The sequence below is a fragment of the Saccopteryx bilineata genome, chromosome 3 (assembly GCF_036850765.1).
Source record: "Saccopteryx bilineata isolate mSacBil1 chromosome 3, mSacBil1_pri_phased_curated, whole genome shotgun sequence".
NCBI classification, from domain to species: Eukaryota; Metazoa; Chordata; class Mammalia; order Chiroptera; family Emballonuridae; genus Saccopteryx; species Saccopteryx bilineata.
This window is the reverse complement of record NC_089492.1, coordinates 305,332,259-305,351,764: the sequence shown is the minus strand read 5'-3', so window position 1 is coordinate 305,351,764 and position 19,506 is coordinate 305,332,259. Positions and strand designations below refer to the sequence as shown.

The following is a 19,506-nucleotide window of genomic DNA, read 5'->3' as shown; positions in this document are numbered from 1 at the left end:
TTTCTCATTGCTCCAGAGAAATGGAGCCTCACTTCACTGGCCTCACTTTTAGTGGCCTTTCCTGAGTGCCACTCCCAACAACTTTAGATTATCTAGGCTTCTCTACCTGTCTGGTGGGTGATGGCCAGCCTCACTCAAAACCCATTTCTCCAATTCTTTTTCTGGTCTTAAAAAATTTAAAGAATAATTTTGCTAGCATTTTGCAGTTGGTGTTTTTTTACAGGATGTATGACCCCTTCTCTGTACAGTATCACTCTCTGCTGTTACATCCATACTCGAACTCTTGACCATTTCAAAAATTTTAAAACACTTCCAATTTTAAAATACAAACTTTATAAAAACTGCGGTGACATAAGATATTTCTGCTGAACCTCCTAACACAATTTAGCTCACTTCTTATTTTGATCTTTAAGCTCCAGTTACTGATAATACACTTGCTTTCCGCAAGAGTCATAGTGCCAAGAAATCAGACAATTTGAGGACCCTCCCACCTTCCAGTCACCCCCAGCTACAGGCTCCAACATTGCTGCTTTTCTTATATAAGGCTTCAGGTTTTCCAACATGGCAGCTCCGAAGCGCCACCGCACGTGTGAGTGGTCAGTGACATCTCACCTTCCAGGTTAGTTCGGGAATCACCTGTGTTTTTTCTAACGCTTCAGATCCTCATTGGCCACTGTACCCGCACGTTCTATCTGGATGAGACTTCCAGGTGCCAAATCATTTCGCGGAAGTATAAAGATTAGATTTCTTGTGAACTCCAAAACCCCAGGTCAGTGTGCTCCTGTTCTTTCAAATTTTTCAAAATGTTTTGTGTCATGGGATGTTTGTCTCTGACATCACAGAGTAGCTGACAAAACAGAGCAGAAGTGTTGCAGTGTGAACCGCTGGAAGGATGGGGGTGGGAGGAGTCATGTGGAAGGAGCTCCCAGGTATTTCAGAGGAAGCGTGTGACTGCCTGTGGTTTAGGTGTGGTTGGGAAAATTAGCTCTAACAAATGTTGTTGTTTTTTTAAGTTCGCTTCTTTATAATTTGCATGGGCCTGGTGTAAGGTCAGTGGATAATGGGGGCTGGTCATGTGGGAAACTCAGAGGCCCTGAATCTTAGCTAGAACTGCCCACAACCAATGCCAAAAGAAACTTCCCAGGAACCCATTGGAAAAGAGCGACATGTCTGTCAGCCAATGAGATTTTATCACGTCATATTAACTCAACCACCCTAGGGACCCTTTAAACATCTCTCACATGGGTCACCCCCTGTTACTTCTCTGAGCCCTGCCCCCCAGGACCAGAGAACTTTGTTGGGCTGGAAGTGCTCTGTACTCAATAAAGCCTTTTATTATTCCATATTTTGTGGCTCCGGTCCCTTCTGTCTTTCTAGGAGGGGCCTGGGGGGGGGATATCTTACACCTGGGTAGTAATCTGTGTCAGAGTGCACTGTTTTTCCTCAGGTGGCACATTGTAAATTGCAGATTGCCCTTCTGTAGGAGCCACTGTATGGCTAATACAGTGTGTCCATAAGTCATGGTGAACTTTTGACCGGTCACAGGAAAGCAACAAAAGATGATAGAAATGTGAAATCTGCACCATATGAAAGGAACCCTCCCAGTTTCTGTAGGATTATGTGGCAGCATGTGCGCATGCACAGATGATGATGTAACACCGTGTATACAGCGGAGCAGCCCACGGTCATGCCAGTCGAGATGTGGACCATACAGAGGAAAGTTCTGTGTGTTCTGTGGCTCACTAAATTTGAATCCGTGACCAAAGTGCAACATTAATATTGGCACGTTTATAACAAAGCCCCACTACATAGGAATAACATTACTTGGTGGGATAAGCAGTTGAAAAAAAACAGCAGTTTGGTGGAGAAACCCCATTCTGGTAGGCCATCAGTCAGTGATGAGTCTGTAGAGGCTATACAGGATAGCTACCTAAGGAGCCCTTAAAAATCTGTGGGTGAACCCACATCAAATTGCACTGAATAGGTATGAAACTGGGAGAGTTATCCTTTTATTTGGTGCAGATGTCACATTTCTATCTTCTTTTGTTGCTTTCCTGTGACTGGTCAAAAGTGCACCATAGCTTTACGGACACACTGTATTTGCTGGAGAAGTTTTTTTTCCCCTAGCAAACCTGGGTTCAAGGTTTGGAACCTGGGTTCTCAGCATGCCAGGCTGATGCTGTATCCACTGTGTGACTGCCTGGTCAGGCATTTTTTTTTCAAGATTTATTGATTTATTTTAGAAGTAGGGGACAGAGAGAGGGGAAAAAAGAAGAGGGGAGGAGCGGGAAGCATCAACCTGTAGTTGCTTGTTATATTGCCTTGACTGGGCAAGCCTGAGGCTTCAAACCAGCGCCCTGAGCATTCCAGGTTGATGCCCTATCCACAGCGCCACCACAGGTCAGGAATAATGTGTTGTATAAGAAATTTATTGATGCATCTGTGAACAGATGGGCTGAGTCCAAAATTGCATCAGGATTGTGTGCCTGGGGTTTTAAGCTTTTACTGGGTTAGTGAACAAGGCTAACAAGATTAATTTTGGTTGGGAATTTTGTTTTGTGGTCCATTTTGTCTATATATTTCAAGGCTATGTTGTTAGGTGCATAGGAATGTTAGGGTTTTGATAATTTATTTTTGTTTCAGGATTTTATAGATTGATTTTAAAAAGAGAAAAGACAGAGAAAGGTGTTGGTGGAAAAGAGAGGGAAGCATCAACTTCTAGTAATTGCTTCTCACTTATGCTTTGACCAGGCAAGTCTAGGGTTTCAAACCAGTAACTTCAGCATTCCCGGGTCAACACCTGATCCATTGCACCCCATGAGCCAGGCAGGAATTTCAGGCTTTTACAAGATGGTGAATTGAAACTAATTGTAGGGAGCATTGTTTTTCTTGCTTGGGAGTGACTATTAGGTGTTCTAGTATGTTTTGTGTAAGAGTATGGTTGCAGCAGATTATTTTAGGTGAGTCTTTTCATGCTCTATCTTTTTCTTTCTTACTTTTTTTTTTTTTTAGAGAGACAGAGAGAAATTCAGGGACAAATGGGGAGAGACCAACTAGATAGGAGGGAGATGAGAAACATCAACTTGTAGTTTTGGCACCTTAGTTGTTCATTGATTGCTTTTTCATACATGCTTTAATGATGAGGGTGCTTCAGCCAAGCCACTGACCCCTTGATCTGGTCGGTGACCTTGGGTCAAGCTGTTAAGCCTAATTTGGAGGGACTCGAAACATTGAAGACACGAACAAAATCTGTCAATTCCACACCAAAGCTTTATTGTCTAGCTTGGCCAAGCGGCGGCAACTCCGACAGAAATCTGAGGGAGAGCGCGCCGGCCCTTTGTTCTACTTAGTTTTTATAGTTTGCAAGCTGGAAGTACAGAAGCAAAAATTGCAATTTAGAGCCCTTTACCACTATTGGTTATAGTCATATGTCCTTTAACATAATAGGACCATGTTCAATTTGCAAGCCATACATCATTTTGGAGAAAACAAAATTTACAAGTCAACACAATGATAGAAAGGTGTCTCTTTACATATTAAAAGACATTCCTATATTTTCTAATGTTTATCCACCATCTCTTTGTCCAGAGTCACACACATGCATTCACATGGGAGAGGTAGTTTCTGTGGGGACAAATGCCTGCAAATGGCTCATTACTATAAGAAAAAGATTATTTTGGCTTTTCTCTTCCTGCACCTGGCTAGCCATTCACCCCTTTCCCCACAGGTGTGGTGGAATGTCATGGAATTCATGTCTTCCTTCCCTTTGCATTTACAATACAATGCCAAGGGCCATCCTGGTTTTATGCCAATCAGACAGTACAGAGATTATTCACAAAATTTCTTCTGCACACCTTAACCCAAATTAATAAAATGTTTTTTAAGCCTCTTAGAATATTAATATTGATTCTGTAGCTTTTGGTACTTTACAACACCTGTGGGTGAGGTGGCACAGTGGCTCCTCAGGGCTCCTCAAAGCCAGTGACCATAAAATCATGTCTGTGAGAAAGCTGAAGCTGGTGAGCTGGTGCTTAAGCAGCTCAATTATCAAGACTGATGAGCCCACACACAGACAGGCCAACCCTGGTGTTTTGAACCTGGGTCCTCAGCATCACAGGAAATGCTCTGTTTACTGCACCCCCTTGTGGTCAGCCAGTTGTATCTTTCTCTAACCTTTTATTTCAAGCTTTCCATATCATTATATTACTTACATGTCACCTATAATAGGATGTTATTTGATTTTGATTTGAATGTGACAGTTTTGTGGAGTTTGTATTTAATTTAACTAACAGGAATGTTTATTTTGTTTATACTTAATATAACCTTTCATTTGTTTTAAAACAGTAATCTAAGTTCATTATAGTTGCTTATATTGCTTTTTTTCTGTATCTCGTTTTTTATTCTATTTTATTTTTGGTCTTGTTTTAAATAATTTTATAGATTGTACTGATTGTTTTTAGAGAGAGAGAGAGAGATAAACATAAATTAATTTGTTGTTTCACTTATTTATGCATTCATTAGTTGCTTCTCACATGTGCCCTGAGCGGTGATCAAACTTGGAAACTTTGTATATGGGGAAGACTCCCTTCACCAACTGAGCTACTGAACCTGGTCTCAGATGAGTTGGTGTTTTTATAAAATTATTTATTTACTTATTCATTTAGATAGGGGGTAGAGAAAGAGAAAAAGAGGGGGCGAGAGAGGGAGGGAAAGGGGGAGGAGCAGGAAGCATCAACTCCCATATGTGCCTCGACCAGGGAAGACAGGCTTTCAAACCTGCAACCTCAGCGTTCCAGGTCAACGCTTTTACCCACTGCTCCACCACAGGTCAGGCTCAGATGAGTTTTAAAATTATATAAATATTTTTCACATCTGTAAGCATAGAAATTAAGACAGCTGTTAGTTTTCATCCTGACAGTAGAAATTAGTATAACATGAAACTTTATTAAATCTTTGTGATACATGGTACCTTACACTTTTCTATGACAATATAGGGATCTCAAGGCATTTCAAGTTCATTGACCACATTCCAATTTTTTAACATTTTTGTGCTCTTTTGTTTTTTATATGTGTTTCAAACCTTAGATATTATAATTATTTCTTATGAGACAGTGCTACCCTGGTGGGGTGACACTTTTGATGGAGGTGTTTAATATGTCAAGGTTGCTGGTTTGAGCCTTGCTCAGGGCACAATTGGAGTCAACTAATGAGTGCATAAATGGGTTGAACAACAAATACATGGTCCTCTTTCTCTTCCCCATGCTTGCTTGCTCTCTCTCTCTTTCTCACACTTTCTCTCTCATTCTCAAATTAATAAATTGATGCTGGACCAATACTTTACAATTGAACAAACAAACCAAAGCTTTAGGTCCATAATTTGTATATAACATTTACATAGTAATTCTACAACGTAGTGACATTTAGTAAGTTTTCAGTTGTGACATCATCAATATTCAGTTTTAAAATAAATTTATGACCTCATACATAAAGGAACTGGATAATAGTATTATTATTATTATGTTTTGCAAATCATTTGTATAATTTAATTACAATTCTTCATTAGATACATAATGTGAAAATATTTTCTCACAATCTCTGTTTCTAGTCTCCACTTCCTTAAATGTTGGTGCATCTCTAGCCCTTCCTTTTTGTCTGTGCCTGTCTGTGTGTCTTTGTGTTTGTCTCCCTTTCTTTCACTAAAATAATAAAAAGGAAATGAATTTAGTTACATGGGTGGATGTACTTCTTTCTCGCTATATAAGTGAAAATGTGCTTAGTGAATATATTTCCTCTTTAAATAAGTAATTCCTGAATATAACTTTAGTTATCTTTCTTACTTTGCAGTTTACACTTTTTCTTATCTCAAGCATTGACTGCACTCTCCAATACACAATAGGAAAGTGGGTTTGTCGTGGACATCTGTGTCCTTCCTGATGCCTCCTCATATTACTCACCTGCCACAGTGTCTGCAGTTACCAGTTTTTAGAAGGTAGAATCATAAAATATGATTCATCTAAAATTACTAATTTAATTTTATAACAATATTTATTATTTTATTTTTTAAAGTTTAGAGACAGAAGGGGGAGAGAGAGACAGAACACGGACTCGTTTCTGTATGTACTGTGCCCGTGATCGAACAAGCAACCTTTGTGAACCAGAGGACGTTCTAACCAACCGAGCTATCCCGACCAGTGCTATAGTATTGTTTAGGAGAAAAAAAAGTCTATTTAATGTGGTTTATTTCTGCCATTAATTTTGTGTGTGTGTGTGTGTGTGTGTGTGACATAGACAGAGCAAAAGACAGATAGAAATTATTATGTTAATTTACCGGTTTTTAGTGAGAGACAAAGGGAAAAAGAGAGATAGGCAGAAACGTTGGTCTGTTCCTGCACGTGCCCCAACCCGAGATTGAACCAGCAACCTCTGAGCTTCAGGAGGACGCTAAACAACCAAGACATCCAGCCAGGGCACTTCAGGTGATTCTAACCTGCATCCATCCTTGAGCAGCAAGGCTCTGGGGCCTGAGATCTGGGGTGAGTGTGAGGGGACTCTGCTGTGCGTGGGTTTGGTCTGGACGAGGCCTGTGACCTGCAGGGCAGCATCTACTTAGTGGATGTCCCCACTGCTGAGGTTTGTGTGACCCGGTGGGCAGCATGATCTGAGGACAGGTGTAAAAATCCACTTGTGTGTCTCTGAGAACAGTTTGCTGTCCCAGAACCCCTCCTGTCTGTGGTAGCAGTCACCATCTTTGCCATACAGAGAGGGCATTTCTGTGTGTGGCTGTGGCACAGGAAGGGGGTATGATGGTAAACAGCGTATCTTCTACTTTCCAGACTGACTTCCGGAAACCCTTGTTGCCTGAGGAAGAAGCCCGGAACAGGAGGGAAGGAGGCTTCAGCTATGCCTCTTTCTCAGGTAAAATTGTATTCTTGGTTCATTGTTACATCTGTCTGTTGGTTTGTTCATTTCTTTTAAGTTTTTATTTATTGATTTTTGAGAGAGTAGAGAGACAGAAACGGGGTGAATGAGTGGAAAGCATCAACTTGTGTTAGTTGCTCCATATGTGCCCTCACTGGGAATGGCTGGCATTTGGAACCAGCAAGCTCAGCGTTTCCAGTCAGTGCCGATCCACTGAGTCACCAGAGGTCAGGCTTGTGTCTGTTTTTTTCTGAAATGCCCATTGACTTGCTCTCCTCTGACTGAATTGTGACGCCTGATGTTTGTTTACACCAGAAGTAGTCAACCTTTTTATACCTACAGCCCACTTTTGTATTTCTGTTAGTAGTAAAATTTTCTAACCGCCCACTGGTTCCACAGTAAAGGTGATTTATAAAGTAGGGAAGTTAACTTTATTTTATAAAATTTATAAAGCAGAGTTACAGCAAGTTAAAGCATATAATAATAATTATTTACCAAGTACTTTATGTCATATTTTTGCTAAGTTTGGCAGAATAAATCTTTATAAAACAACTTTCTACAGTTAAATCTATCTTTTTATTTATACTTTGGTTGCTCCACTACCGCCCACCATGAAAGCTGGAATGCATACTAGTGTTTCTGCTCTCTTGAAGCTGTTGTGGTCTAATTGACTTCTGGAATCCTCAGCAAAGGCAGCTGTGCCAGTAATTGTTGCTAGTTCACTTCTCCGTGGAAGAGCAATGTTTTGATTATTCCTATCCTGCAATGTCGCTGGAGACCTGTAAGCAGGACTAATTATGTACATTAGAGTTTAAAGTTTACTTATGTAACTGGACCTTGTGATAACTTATTTATCTTAGTGGTATTTTTTCTGAAGACAACCAAGACTTGTTGCCAAAGCCAACCAAACCATCATATCAGAAAATGCTATTGGTAAGACACAGAAAAGTGATTTTCAGAACGTATTTTTCATGGAAGTGGGATTGTGATTAGGACTGAGAATGGCAGAAAGGGTGTTAGGGTGGACATAGTGAAACTGGAGTGCTTACTCATAATAAAACCCTTTTGCTAAAAGAGATCAAAGGTCTAAATTTCCTTTGGAAAAGCATGAGTAATGTATTTGCATTTGCACAATGATGTTTTGTTATTTTATGGGGGTTTTTGTTTTCCCATTTGTTTAGAATATATTATTAAACATGGCGCCAGTGGAAGAAGGAAAAAAAAGTCAGGATTTAAGAAGGGCCAGGGAGAGCCTAGGCAGGACTGCTTTGGCTCAGTGGGCAGTCACCGGAAAGAGAGCCTTGGAAACAGACCCAGGGGCTGAGCCCAGGATGAGCTGCTGCTGCCTGTTGCTCCCTGGTTCCAAGTCCTGTGGGGTCCCTTAGAGTTTAGGGCCTGCACACTGGAGATGGAACAAGAGAAGTAGAGTAGTGTGTGCCTGAATGGAAAGACCCAAATGAAATTTTAATACATTTCCTGAGAGTTTTTATAAACATGGGAAAGGACATTTGTATAATTCACCAAGTTGTTAAGCCTGTGGTAGAAATAATTTTCCACATAAAAAATGTATTAAACAGTCAAACTCTTTAAAAATTAGAGATTTAAAAATAAAGATAGAAATGCTAAAGGTGATCCCATTGAGAATCACTTAAATAGGTGTTCATGATTTTTACAATCAGAAATAATCTTGTTTCAAAGTCTATAATTTTCATAATGTTGGTTTTTTTATACACTCATTGATTATACAATGATTGTCACTAAGTAGGTATGACATAGTAGTTTTTCAGAACATCTTTATGTGTTTACTAATATTAGAGGCCTTACTAGCGACCTATCTGTTTTCATTGATTTACCATAGTACGTGTAATGGAGAAAGAAGTTACCTATTCAATGACTGTTGTAAAAACTTTAGTCAAGGATCAAATCCTAATAAATACCTGAAAACTGAATTTCTGAAGAATCATTATAAATGCGGGAAGTACTTTGATCAACGTTTTTAACTTACTATGCACCAGAATATTCATATTGCTGAGGAGAAAAATAATTGTAGTGAGACAGACAATTGCCTACTGTTAAATTTCAGTGAACAGGAAACTACTCATACTGAGGAAGAAGCTCACAAATGTAGTAGTGAGAGTGAAAGAGTCCTTATTCAGCTTTTTAAACACACTAAAGCCAAAAAATTTTATGCTAGAGAGATGCTTTACAATTGTGAGAAATGCAGTGAAGCCTTTATTTCTCTTGCATATCTCTCTCAGAATAAGATGGTTCATGCCTTACAAATGTAAACAAGGTGGTAAAACCTTTAATGGGGGTTTACAACTTACTGCACATGAGCAAATTCATACTGGAAAGAAGCCTTACAAATGTGAAACATGTGGCAAAGGTTTTGCTATTCATTCAAGTGCTAATCGACATAATAGAATTCACAGCAGGGGGGAGACTGAACAAACATACACTGCTCACAAATATTAGGGGACATTTTGTCACTTCATATTTTGAAATATCCCCTAGTTTTTGTGAGCAGTATATAAAGAATTTCATATTCAGACTTTTACTGACACATGAGAATTCATGATAGAAACCTTAAAAATGAAAATTGTGGGAAATCTTACAGCTGGATCATCAGCCTCATTCAATATAAATGAATGCATGTTGGAGAGAAATTTTCCATTCATACACTGTTCAAAAGACACACTTCAGCAACACTATTCATGCTGGCAACTGAACTTACAGAAGTAAAAAATAAAAGTGAGAAGAATGGAATCTGAGATGCCACTGAATATCAGTCAAAAATCATTTTTAGCCTGACCAGTGGTGGCGCAGTGGACGAAGCGTGCACCTGGAACGCTGAGGGCCTCAGTTCAAAACCCTGCACTTGTCTGATCAAGTCACATACAGGAGTTGATACTTCCTGCTCCTCCCCTCTTCCCTCCCTCTCTCTCTTTTCTTTCTCACTCTCTCACACTCTCTTCTCTAGAATGAATAAAACATAATTTTCAGATATTTCATTAAATCATGATCTTTATTATACAGAGTATAATCTAAGGTTTACACCCTTAGTTAACTTTTAAGTATGTTACAAAATGGACGTTTGGACATGTACAATTACTTAAAATCACTCCTTTGTTACCTTGACAGTATTTGATATATTTTTTAATACATTTAAAAAATTTGGGCCTTTCTAAATACAAATATTTTTTTTCTTTACAAGAGTTTTAAATTTACTTTAGTGTTTAAATTTTAGGGGAGAGGGGGCAGCGACACAGAATCCCGCATGCGCCCAAACCAGAATACTCCCCGCGAGCCCCCTACAAGGTGATGCTCTGCCCGTCTACGGCTGTTGCTCCGTTGCTTTCAGAGCAGAGCCACTTTTTCTTAGTTATTGAGTAGTCACAAGGAGGTAAAGGATGGCATAGGGAAGATAGTCAATTGTCGGGAGCCGATCAACAACTGCTGGCTGACAAGGTCACCGCAGGAGAAGACCCACAACTGCTGGCTGACAAGGTCACAGCAGAAGAAGATCAAAAACTGCTGATTGACAAAGTCACAGCAGAGAAGACCAATGGCTGCAGGGTGACAAAGTCACTGCAGTGAAGACCAATGGGTGCGGGGTGACAAAGTCACCGCAAAGGAAAGGCACAACGATACTTCCCCCTTTGACTTTTTGAATTAATCTGGCCTTATATCCCCCCTTTTCTGGGTGTGTGCTATTAATTATGGCACAGGGATAATAGTACCGTGCTTTCCCTGTAGATTCGTAGTGATTTCTTTGGAAATGAGACAGAGGGTGTGAGTTCCACAGAAAAGCCTGTAAGCCCCTTGAACTGGGCTCATAGACATAAGAGGCTGGCTATGATATCCCTCGTAAAGGGTTAAGTCTGTAGGAGAATTCCTTCTTAATTATGTTAAAAAGAATAGATTGTGACTTGTGAATGGTTAGGGGACAGTGGCTGTGCACAGAGCACCCTTCGGCCTTCACTTAACATTTTTCCTCCCTAGCCTTTTCATGTGATAAGTAGAGAAACATTCCTTTCTTCTTGCTTATTTGATCTGCAAATAGTGGTATATTCTGAGAAGAATAGAGTCAGAACTTAACTAGTGTTTAAATATAATAAATAAGTAATATTTGATTAGACAATAGTATCTTAGGTAAGGTATAGTAGGATGGCCCATTGTGTGGCCTAGGATGAGAGCGTAGTCAGCAAGAAAAGAATGTTTTACTAAGAGAATTGTCTTTTGACTAAAGGCAATTGCTAGGCTTTCTCAATGAGATGTTCTCATGAGATTTAAAAATGTAGGGAAATCCATGGAATGTCTTGTGTTGCTTCTGGGCTATCTTGCAAGTGCACTCTGCATATCTTTGGGTGAAAGCTATTCTTGATGTTATGTTAATTTCTTTAGAGGCAAGCCTTTTAGAATCTTGTGAGAAAAAGTAGGAGACTGCATAAACCCAAGGCCATTTACCTGAGCAAGCGGTGGTCCATTGTTAGTCGTCTGCTAAATCTCTCTCTGCCCCTTAACTCACAACAGCAGTAAAGTTAGTTAACTTTTAGAACTAATACTCTAAAAACTTTTACTTATGTTGTTATCGCTATTCAAGTTATTTTCTATTTTGAATGATTTGCTACCTGATTTGTGACTCATAGATGTAAATTAACTGTTATCCGGAAACATGCAAACATCGTGAAACAAAAATAATAATTAACACCATGTGATTGTAACTCGGTGTGTGTGTATAAAAAGGGAGCTATACTAGCATTTGGAAGAGATGCCTGACAGTAAATGCTAACCAGAGAATAAAGAGAAAGGAAAGAATTTGGCTCTCTCACTCCATTTTCGCCGACGCCGTCTCCTCCTGTGGGACCCCTGGATCCCCCCCGGGGCTGGACCCCAGCAGTCAATATTGTAAAAACTGGTGCTGTGTGAAAACATGGGCTGTTCCCAAATCCAGCTCCCCCTCCCACCCTGTGGGAATATGATGAAGGTCACTGATCAGTGTGCTCTGGGATCTTGGGATTCTATTTCCTAGGTTGAGAGGAATCCAAAAGAAACTCCTTCGATGTGAGCCCAGTTGTAAGCAGCTAGTGATTTGATCTCACATGACTTGTGCTCCAGCATGTTTTAATAAACTCATGTTTTTTCCAGCCAGCCCTCAGGTTATGTCTATATTCCTAAGCTGTGTATCTCCTCTTTGGAGAAGTGTCTATTCATTTCATTTGCCCATTTTTGATTGGATTGTTTGTCTTCCTGGTGTTGAGTTTTACAAGTTCTTTATAAATTTTGGTTATTAATCCCTTATCAGATATATTGTCAAATATATTCTCCCATTGTATGGTTTGTCTTTTTATTCTGTTCATATTGCCTTTAGCTGTGCAACAGCTTTTTAGTTTGATATAGTCCCATTTGTTTATCCTGTCTTTTTTTTTTAAGATATTCTTTTTTTATTATTATTAATTTTACTAGGGTGACATAATAAATCAGGGTACATATGTTCAAAGAAAACATGTCCAGGTTATCTTGTCATCAATTATGTTGCATACCCATCACCCAAGTCAGATTGTCCTCCGTCACCGACTATCTAGTTTTCTTTGTGTCCGGCCCCCTCCCCCTTTTCCTCTCCCTCCCCCCCCCAACCACCACACTCTTATCAATGTCTGTTAGTCTCGTTTTTATGTCTCACCTACGTATAAAATAATGCAGTCCTTGTTTTTTTCTGATTTACTTATTTCACTTTGTATAATGTTATCAAGATCCCACCATTTTGTTGTAAATGATCCGATGTCATCATTTCTTATGGCTGAGTAGTATTCCATAGTGTATATGTGCCACATCTTCTTTATCCAGTCTTCTATTGAAGGGCTTTTTGGTTGTTTCCATGTCTTGGCCACTGTGAACAATGCTGCAATAAACATGGGGCTGCATGTGTCTTTACGTATCAATGTTTCTGAGTTTTGGGGGTATGCATCCAGTAGAGGGATTGCTGGATCATAAGGCAGTTTTATTGTCAGTTTTTTGAGGAACCACCATACTTCCTTCTATAATGGTTGTACTACTTTACATTCCCACCAACAGTGAATGAGGGTTCCTTTTTCTCCACAGCCTCTCCAACATTTTCTATTACCTGTCTTGTTAATAATAGCTAATCTAACAGGTGTGAGGTGGTATCTCATTGCAGTTTTGATTTGCACTTCTCTAATAACTAATAAAGATGAGCATCTTTTCATATATCTGTTGGCCATTTGTATTTCTTCCTGGGAGAAGTATCTGTTCATGTCCTCTTCCCATTTTTTTATTGGATTGTTTGTTTGTTTGTTGTTGAGTTTTATGAGTTCTTTGTATATTTTGGATATTAGGCCCTTATCTGAGCTGTTGTTTGAAAATATCATTTCCCATTTAGTTGGCTGTCTGTTTATTTTGTTGTCAGTTTCTCTTGCTGAGCAAAAACTTCTTAGTCTGATGTAGTCTCATTCATTTATTTTTGCCTTCACTTCCCTTGCCTTTGGAGTCAAATTCATAAAATGCTCTTTAAAACCAAGGTCCATGACTTTAGAACCTATGTCTTCTATGTACTTTATTGTTTCAGGTTTTATATTTAAGTCTTTGATTCATTTTGAATTAATTTTAGTACAAGGGGACAAACTATAGTTGAGTTTCTTTCTTTTGATGTGGCTTTCCAGTTTTCCTAGCACCATTTGTTGAAGAGGCTTTCTTTTCTCTATTGTGTGTTGTTGGCCCCTTTATCAAAAATTATTTGACCATATATATATGTGGTTTTATTTCTGGGCTTTCTATTCTGTTCCATTGGTCTGAATGTCTATTTTTCTGCCAATACCATGCTGTTTTGATTGTCATGGCTCTATAATATAGTTTGAAGACAGGTATTGGAATGCCCCCAGCTTTGTTCTTTTTTTTTAGGATTGCTTTGGCTATTTGGGGTTTTTTATAGTTCCATATAAATCTGATGATTTTTTGTTCCATTTCTTATAAAATGTCATCAGAATTTTGATGGGAATTGCATTAAATTTGTATATTGCTTTGGGTAATATGGCCATCTTGATTATATTTATTCTTCCTATCCAAGAGCAAGGTATATTCTTCCATCTCATTGTATCTTTTTTGATTTCCCTTAACAATGGTTTGTAGTTTTCATTATATAAGTCCTTTACATTCTTTGTTATGTTTATTTCTAGGTATTTTATTTATTTTTTGTTGCAATTGTGAAGGAGATTATTTTTTTGAGTTCATTCTCAAATGTTTCATTGTTGGCATATAGAAAGGCTATGGACTTTTGTATGTTAATTTTGTATCCTGTGACCTTACTGTATTGGCTTATTGTTTCTAGTAGTCTTTTTGTAGATTCTTTGGTGTTATCGATGTATACGATCATATCATCTGCAAAAAGTGATGCCTTTACCTCCTCTTTTTCTATATGGATGCCTTTTATTTCTTTGTCTTGTCTGATTGCTCTGGCTAGAACTTCTAGCACCACATTAAATAAGAGTGGAGAGAGTGGACAACCCTGTCTTGTTCCTGATTTAAGGGGGAAACCCTTCAGTTTTGTGCCATTTAATATGATGTTAGCTGATGGTTTATCATATATGGCCTTTATCATGTTGAGATATTTTCCTTCTATACCCATTTTGTTGAGTGTCTTAAACATAAAATTGTGTTTATTTTATCGAATGCCTTTTCTGCATCTATTGATGAGATCATGTGGTTTTTGTTCTTTGTTTTGCTGATATGGTGTATTACGGTAACCGTTTTACGTATGTTGAACCATCCTTGAGATTCTGGGATGAAACCCATTTGATATTGATGTATTATTTTCTTAATATGTTGTTGTATTCGATTTGCCAGTATTTTGTTTAGTATTTTAGCATCTGTATTCATTAGAGATATTGGTCTGTAGTGTTCTTTATTTGTGCTGTCCTTGCCCGGTTTCAGTATGAGGGTTATGTTGGCCTCATAAAATGTGTTTGGAAGCATTGCTTCTTCTTCAATTTTTTGGAAGACTTTGAGTAGAATAGGAACCAAGTCTTCTTTGAATGTTTGATAGAATTCGCTAGTATAACCGTCTGGGCCTGGACTTTTATTTTGGGGAGATTTTTAATAGTTTTTTCTATTTCTTCCGTACTAATTGGTCTGTTTAGGCTTTCTGCTTCTTCTTGACTCAGTCTAGGAAGGTTGTATTGTCCTAGGAATGTATCCATTTCTTCTAGATTGTTGAATTTAGTGGCATAAAGTTTTTCATAGTATTCTATAATAATTCTTTGTATATCTATGATGTCCGTGGTGATTTCTCCTCTTTCATTTTGGATTTTGTTATATGAGTTCTTTCTTTTTTTTCCTTGATAAGTCTTGCCAAGGGTTTGTCAATTTTGTTGATCTTTTCAAAGAACCAGCTGTTTGTTTTATTAATTTTTTCTATAGTTTTTATGTTCTCTATTTCATTTATTTCTGCTCTGATTTTTATTATCTCTTTTCTTCGGCTGGTTTTGTATTGTCTTTGCTCTTCTTTTTCCAGTTCCTTAAGGTATGAAGTTAAGTGGTTCACTTGGGCTCTCTCTTGTTTGTTTATATAGGCCTGAAGTGATTTGAACTTTCCTCTTATTACTGCTTTTGCTGCATCCCAAAGATTCTGATGTCGTATTGTCATTTTCATTTGTCTGTATATATCTTTTGATCTCTGTGCTTATTTCTTCTTTGACCCATTCATTTTTTATTTATTTATTTATTTATTTTTAGAGAGGAGAGAGAGAGGGAGAGAGAGAGAAGGGGGGAGGAGCTGGAAGTATCAACTCCCATATGTGCCTTCACCAGGCAAGTCCAAGGTTTTGAACCAGCGACCTCAGCATTTCCAGGTTGACGCTTTATCCACTGCACCACCACAGGTCAGACCCCATTCATTTTTTAAAAGTATGTTGTTTATTTTCCACATTTTTGGGGGGTTTTTTCCTCTTTTTTGCATTTGAATTCTAGTTTTAAGACTTTGTGATCAGAAAATATGATTTGTACAACTTCAGTTTTTCTGAATTTGCTGATGTTGTTTTTGTGGCCCAACATATGGTCAATTCTTGAGAATGATCCATGTACAATGGAGAAAAATGTATTTTCTTTCACTTTGGGATGAAATGTTTTGTAGATGTCTATCATTACCAGGTGCTCTAGTGTTTTGTTTAAGGCCAATATATTTTTATTGATTCTCTGTTTGGATGACCGATCTAGAGCCATCAGCGGTGTATTGAGGTCTCCAAGTATAATTGTATTTTTGTCAGTTTTTGTTTTAAGGTCAATAAGTAGCTGTCTTATGTATTTTGGTGCTCCTTGGTTTGGTGCATATATGTTAAGAATTGTTATGTCTTCTTGATTCAGCGTCCTCTTAATCATTATGAAATGACCATTTTTGTCTTTGAGTACTTTTGCTGTCTTGTAGTCAGCATTATCAGATATGAGTATTGTTACGCCTGCCTTTTTTTTGGATGTTATTTGCTTGGAGTATTGTTTTCCAGTAGTTTTGTATCTTGTTTGATCCTTCTCTTTCATTTTTCTATCTTTTGTTTTGTTTGGTTGTATTCCATACATCATTCCTCTGTTGCTATTTTTTTTAAATCATGTGCTTCTATGGTGTTTTTTTTAAGGGTGGTTACCATTAAGTAATGAAAAGGGTTCCTACCCTCTTCATTGTAGTACACTATCTTGTCAGTACTTTTGCCTCCATCGTCCTTTGCTACTGTTAATCTTCGTCCTCTCTTCTTTTTTGTTGTTTTTGTTGTCACAGTTTAAATTTGGTTTTATTGTGTTCTTGGTGGAGCTTTTACTTGTGGTTTGGTTTTGTTTTGTTCTTTGTATCTGTTTGGAAAACCCCCCTTTGTAATTCCTGGAGTGGGGGTTTTCTTTTTTTTTTTTTTTTAAGATTTTTTTTTCTTTTTACAGAGGCAGAGATAGGCAGGGACAGACAGACAGGAACGGAGAGAGATGAGAAGCATCAATCATTAGTTTTTCGTTGCGCGTTGCGACTTCTTAGTTGTTCATTGATTGCTTTCTCACATGTGCCTTGACCGCGGGCTTTCAGCAGACCGAGTAACCCCCTGCTGGAGCTAGGAACCTTGGGTCTAGGCTGGTGAGCTCTTTGCTCAAGCCAGATGAGCCCGCGCTCAAGCTGGCGACCTCGGGGTCTCGAACTTGGGTCCTTCCGCATCCCAGTCCGATGCTCTATCCACTGCGCCACCACCTGGTCAGGCAGTGGGGGTTTTCTGATGATAAATTCCCTCATCTTTTCTGTATCTGTGAATGTTTTTATTTCTCCTTCATATTTGAAGGATAGCTTTGATGGGTATTATATTCGTGGCTGGAAGTTCCTCTCTTTCAGGACTTTAAATATTGAGGTTGACTCTCTTCTAGCTTTTAGAGTTTCTGTTGAGAAATCTGATGATAATTTAATGAGTCTTCCTTTATATGTTTTATTCTTCTTTTCCCTGGTTGCCTTGAGAATTTTTTCTTTGTGGTTGGTTTGTGCCAATTTCATTATGATGTGCCTTGGAGTAGGTTTGTAGAGGTTAAGAAAAGTCGGAGTTCTGTTTTGTTCTTGAATTTGAGGCTTTAGTTCTCTCCACAGGCTTGGGAAGTTCTCGTCTATTATTTGTTTGAATATATTCTCCATTCCATTTTCTCTCTCTTCTCCCTCTGATATACCTATTATTCTTATGTTATTCTTTTTGATGGAGTCAGACAATTCCTGTAGAGCTTTCTCATTTTTTTAAATTTTTGAGTATCTTTCTTCTTCTCCCTGTTGTGCCTCAAGTTGCTGGTCTTCTATTTTACTAATCCTACCTTCTATCTGGCCTGTTCTATTAGCTAAGCTTGTTACCTCGTTTTTCAGCTCGTGAATTGAGTTTTCATCTTTGTTTTATTTGTTTTTTTAGTTTTAATTTCCTTGGTAATATATTCTTTGTGTTCATTGAGTTGTTTTCTGAGCTCCCTAAATTGCCTTTTTTAAAAAAATTTATTTATTTTTTACCGAGACAGAGAGTGAGTTAAAGAGAGGGATAGACAGGTACAGACAGACAGGAACGGAGAGAGATGAGAAGCATCAATCATCAGTTTTTCATTGCGCATTGCAACACCTTAGTTGTTCATTGATTGCGTTCTCAAATGTGCCTTGACCGCAGGCCTTCAGCAGACCGAGAAATCCCTTGCTGGAGCCAGAGACCTTGGGTTCAAACTGGTGGGCTTTTTGCTCAAACCAGATGAGCGCGCTCAAGTTGGCAACCTCGCAGTCTCGAACCTGAGTCCTCTGCATCCCAGTCCAACGCTCTATCCACTGCGCCACTGCCTGGTCAGGCTAAATTGCCTTTTTTTGTATTCTTGTATATCCGTGAGTATTTTTAGGATTTCTATTTTAAATTCTCTGTCAGTTAGCTCCAAGTTTTCCAATATATTAAATTTTTTCTCCACAGATTTTCCCTCATCAATCTGTGCTACCTCTCTCTCTTTTGTATCCATGATATTTGATTTCCTTTTCCTTAATGGCATCAGAGGATGGTTTTATTGATAGTATTAATGAGAATTAATAAAGAATAAAAAGTTAAAAATAAAAATAATAAAAAAATTATTATCCCCCCCTTTTTTTTCTCTCCTCTCCTCTCCCCTTCTTCTTGAGAAAATCTTGTGGTGAACTGTGAATTATATTGTGCTAAATAGAACAACAACTACCTATAATGGAGGGCCTGAGTTGGGGAGAAGTGATAAAGGGGCAATAAAGGGGGTATAAACCCACAAAATGTAAAAAAAGAAAAAATTTGGTTTAAGAATAAAATGATTTGCTTTTAGGTGATGGTTGACTAAGAGATATGATGAGAAGAATAACAGGGAAACAGGAAAATGGGGGGGAAATTTAAAAATTACTATTGTATTTAGTGGAGCAAGAACTAGATAAAATGGAGAGCCAGGGTTGGGAGCACTGCTAGTGAGTTAAAAAAGTAAAGTAAAAAAACCCCAAAGCACCACAAAGAAAAATTTGAGTCCCAGATAAAATAATTTGTTCATGATTGAGGATTGAATGAGAAGAAAAATAAAGGAGAAAAGAAGAAACTAATATAGAGGGAGAAAAAAAAAAGAGGAAAACACAAAAAGAAGAAAAAAGAAGAAAAGGAGAAAGAGAGAGTTAAAGGTTTTGGAGTGCAACCCTCATAGAAAGGAAGAAGAAAGAAAAGATAATGGGAGATGTAACACTTATGGGTAGTGTAGTTTAAGGAGAGGAGAGAGTAAGACCAGCAGAGAATTAAATGACCAAATTGTAAGAGGAAGAAAATAATCAAGACAAGAAAATAAGAAAAACAAAAGAACATATATAATAAAACAAGATAGGTTATAAAATCTGTGGATTATTTTTGATTTTGAGAGGTTATCTTCTTCCTTTTTTTTTTCCTCTGCTTCTTTCTTGTCGGTGACTGTGTTCCCCGGGTTCTGCCCCTGTGGCATGCTTAGATAGAGGTTTGCGGTTGATAAGTCTCTATGGCGATGTCATATATTGGGCTTCAGTCTTTTTGGCAGTCGAGGCTCATTAGCATTTGCAGGCTCCGCCAA

The 19,506-nt window shown here is 38.3% G+C and overlaps 2 protein-coding genes across 3 annotated transcripts in view; both read left to right on the top strand.

Moving 5' to 3' along the window:
• Nucleotides 1-19,506, top strand: part of LOC136332027 (zinc finger protein 432-like) — a 146,513-nt gene that overhangs the window by 32,196 nt on the left and 94,811 nt on the right. The window contains exon 1 of one of the 2 annotated variants that reach the window (XM_066271252.1): nt 5,849-5,989. The exons of the other annotated variant lie outside the window; for it this stretch is intronic. The gene's annotated coding sequence lies outside the window, so the exon portion shown is untranslated. Of the gene's footprint in view, nt 1-5,848; nt 5,990-19,506 lie in introns of those variants that run through there. 2 annotated transcript variants of the gene reach the window in all.
• The window catches only part of LOC136332042 (zinc finger protein 675-like), a 323,089-nt gene continuing 319,373 nt past the window's right edge, over nt 15,791-19,506 (top strand). Inside the window, exon 1 of the mRNA XM_066271294.1 lies at nt 15,791-15,812. The gene's annotated coding sequence lies outside the window, so the exon portion shown is untranslated. The remainder of the gene's footprint in view (nt 15,813-19,506) is intronic.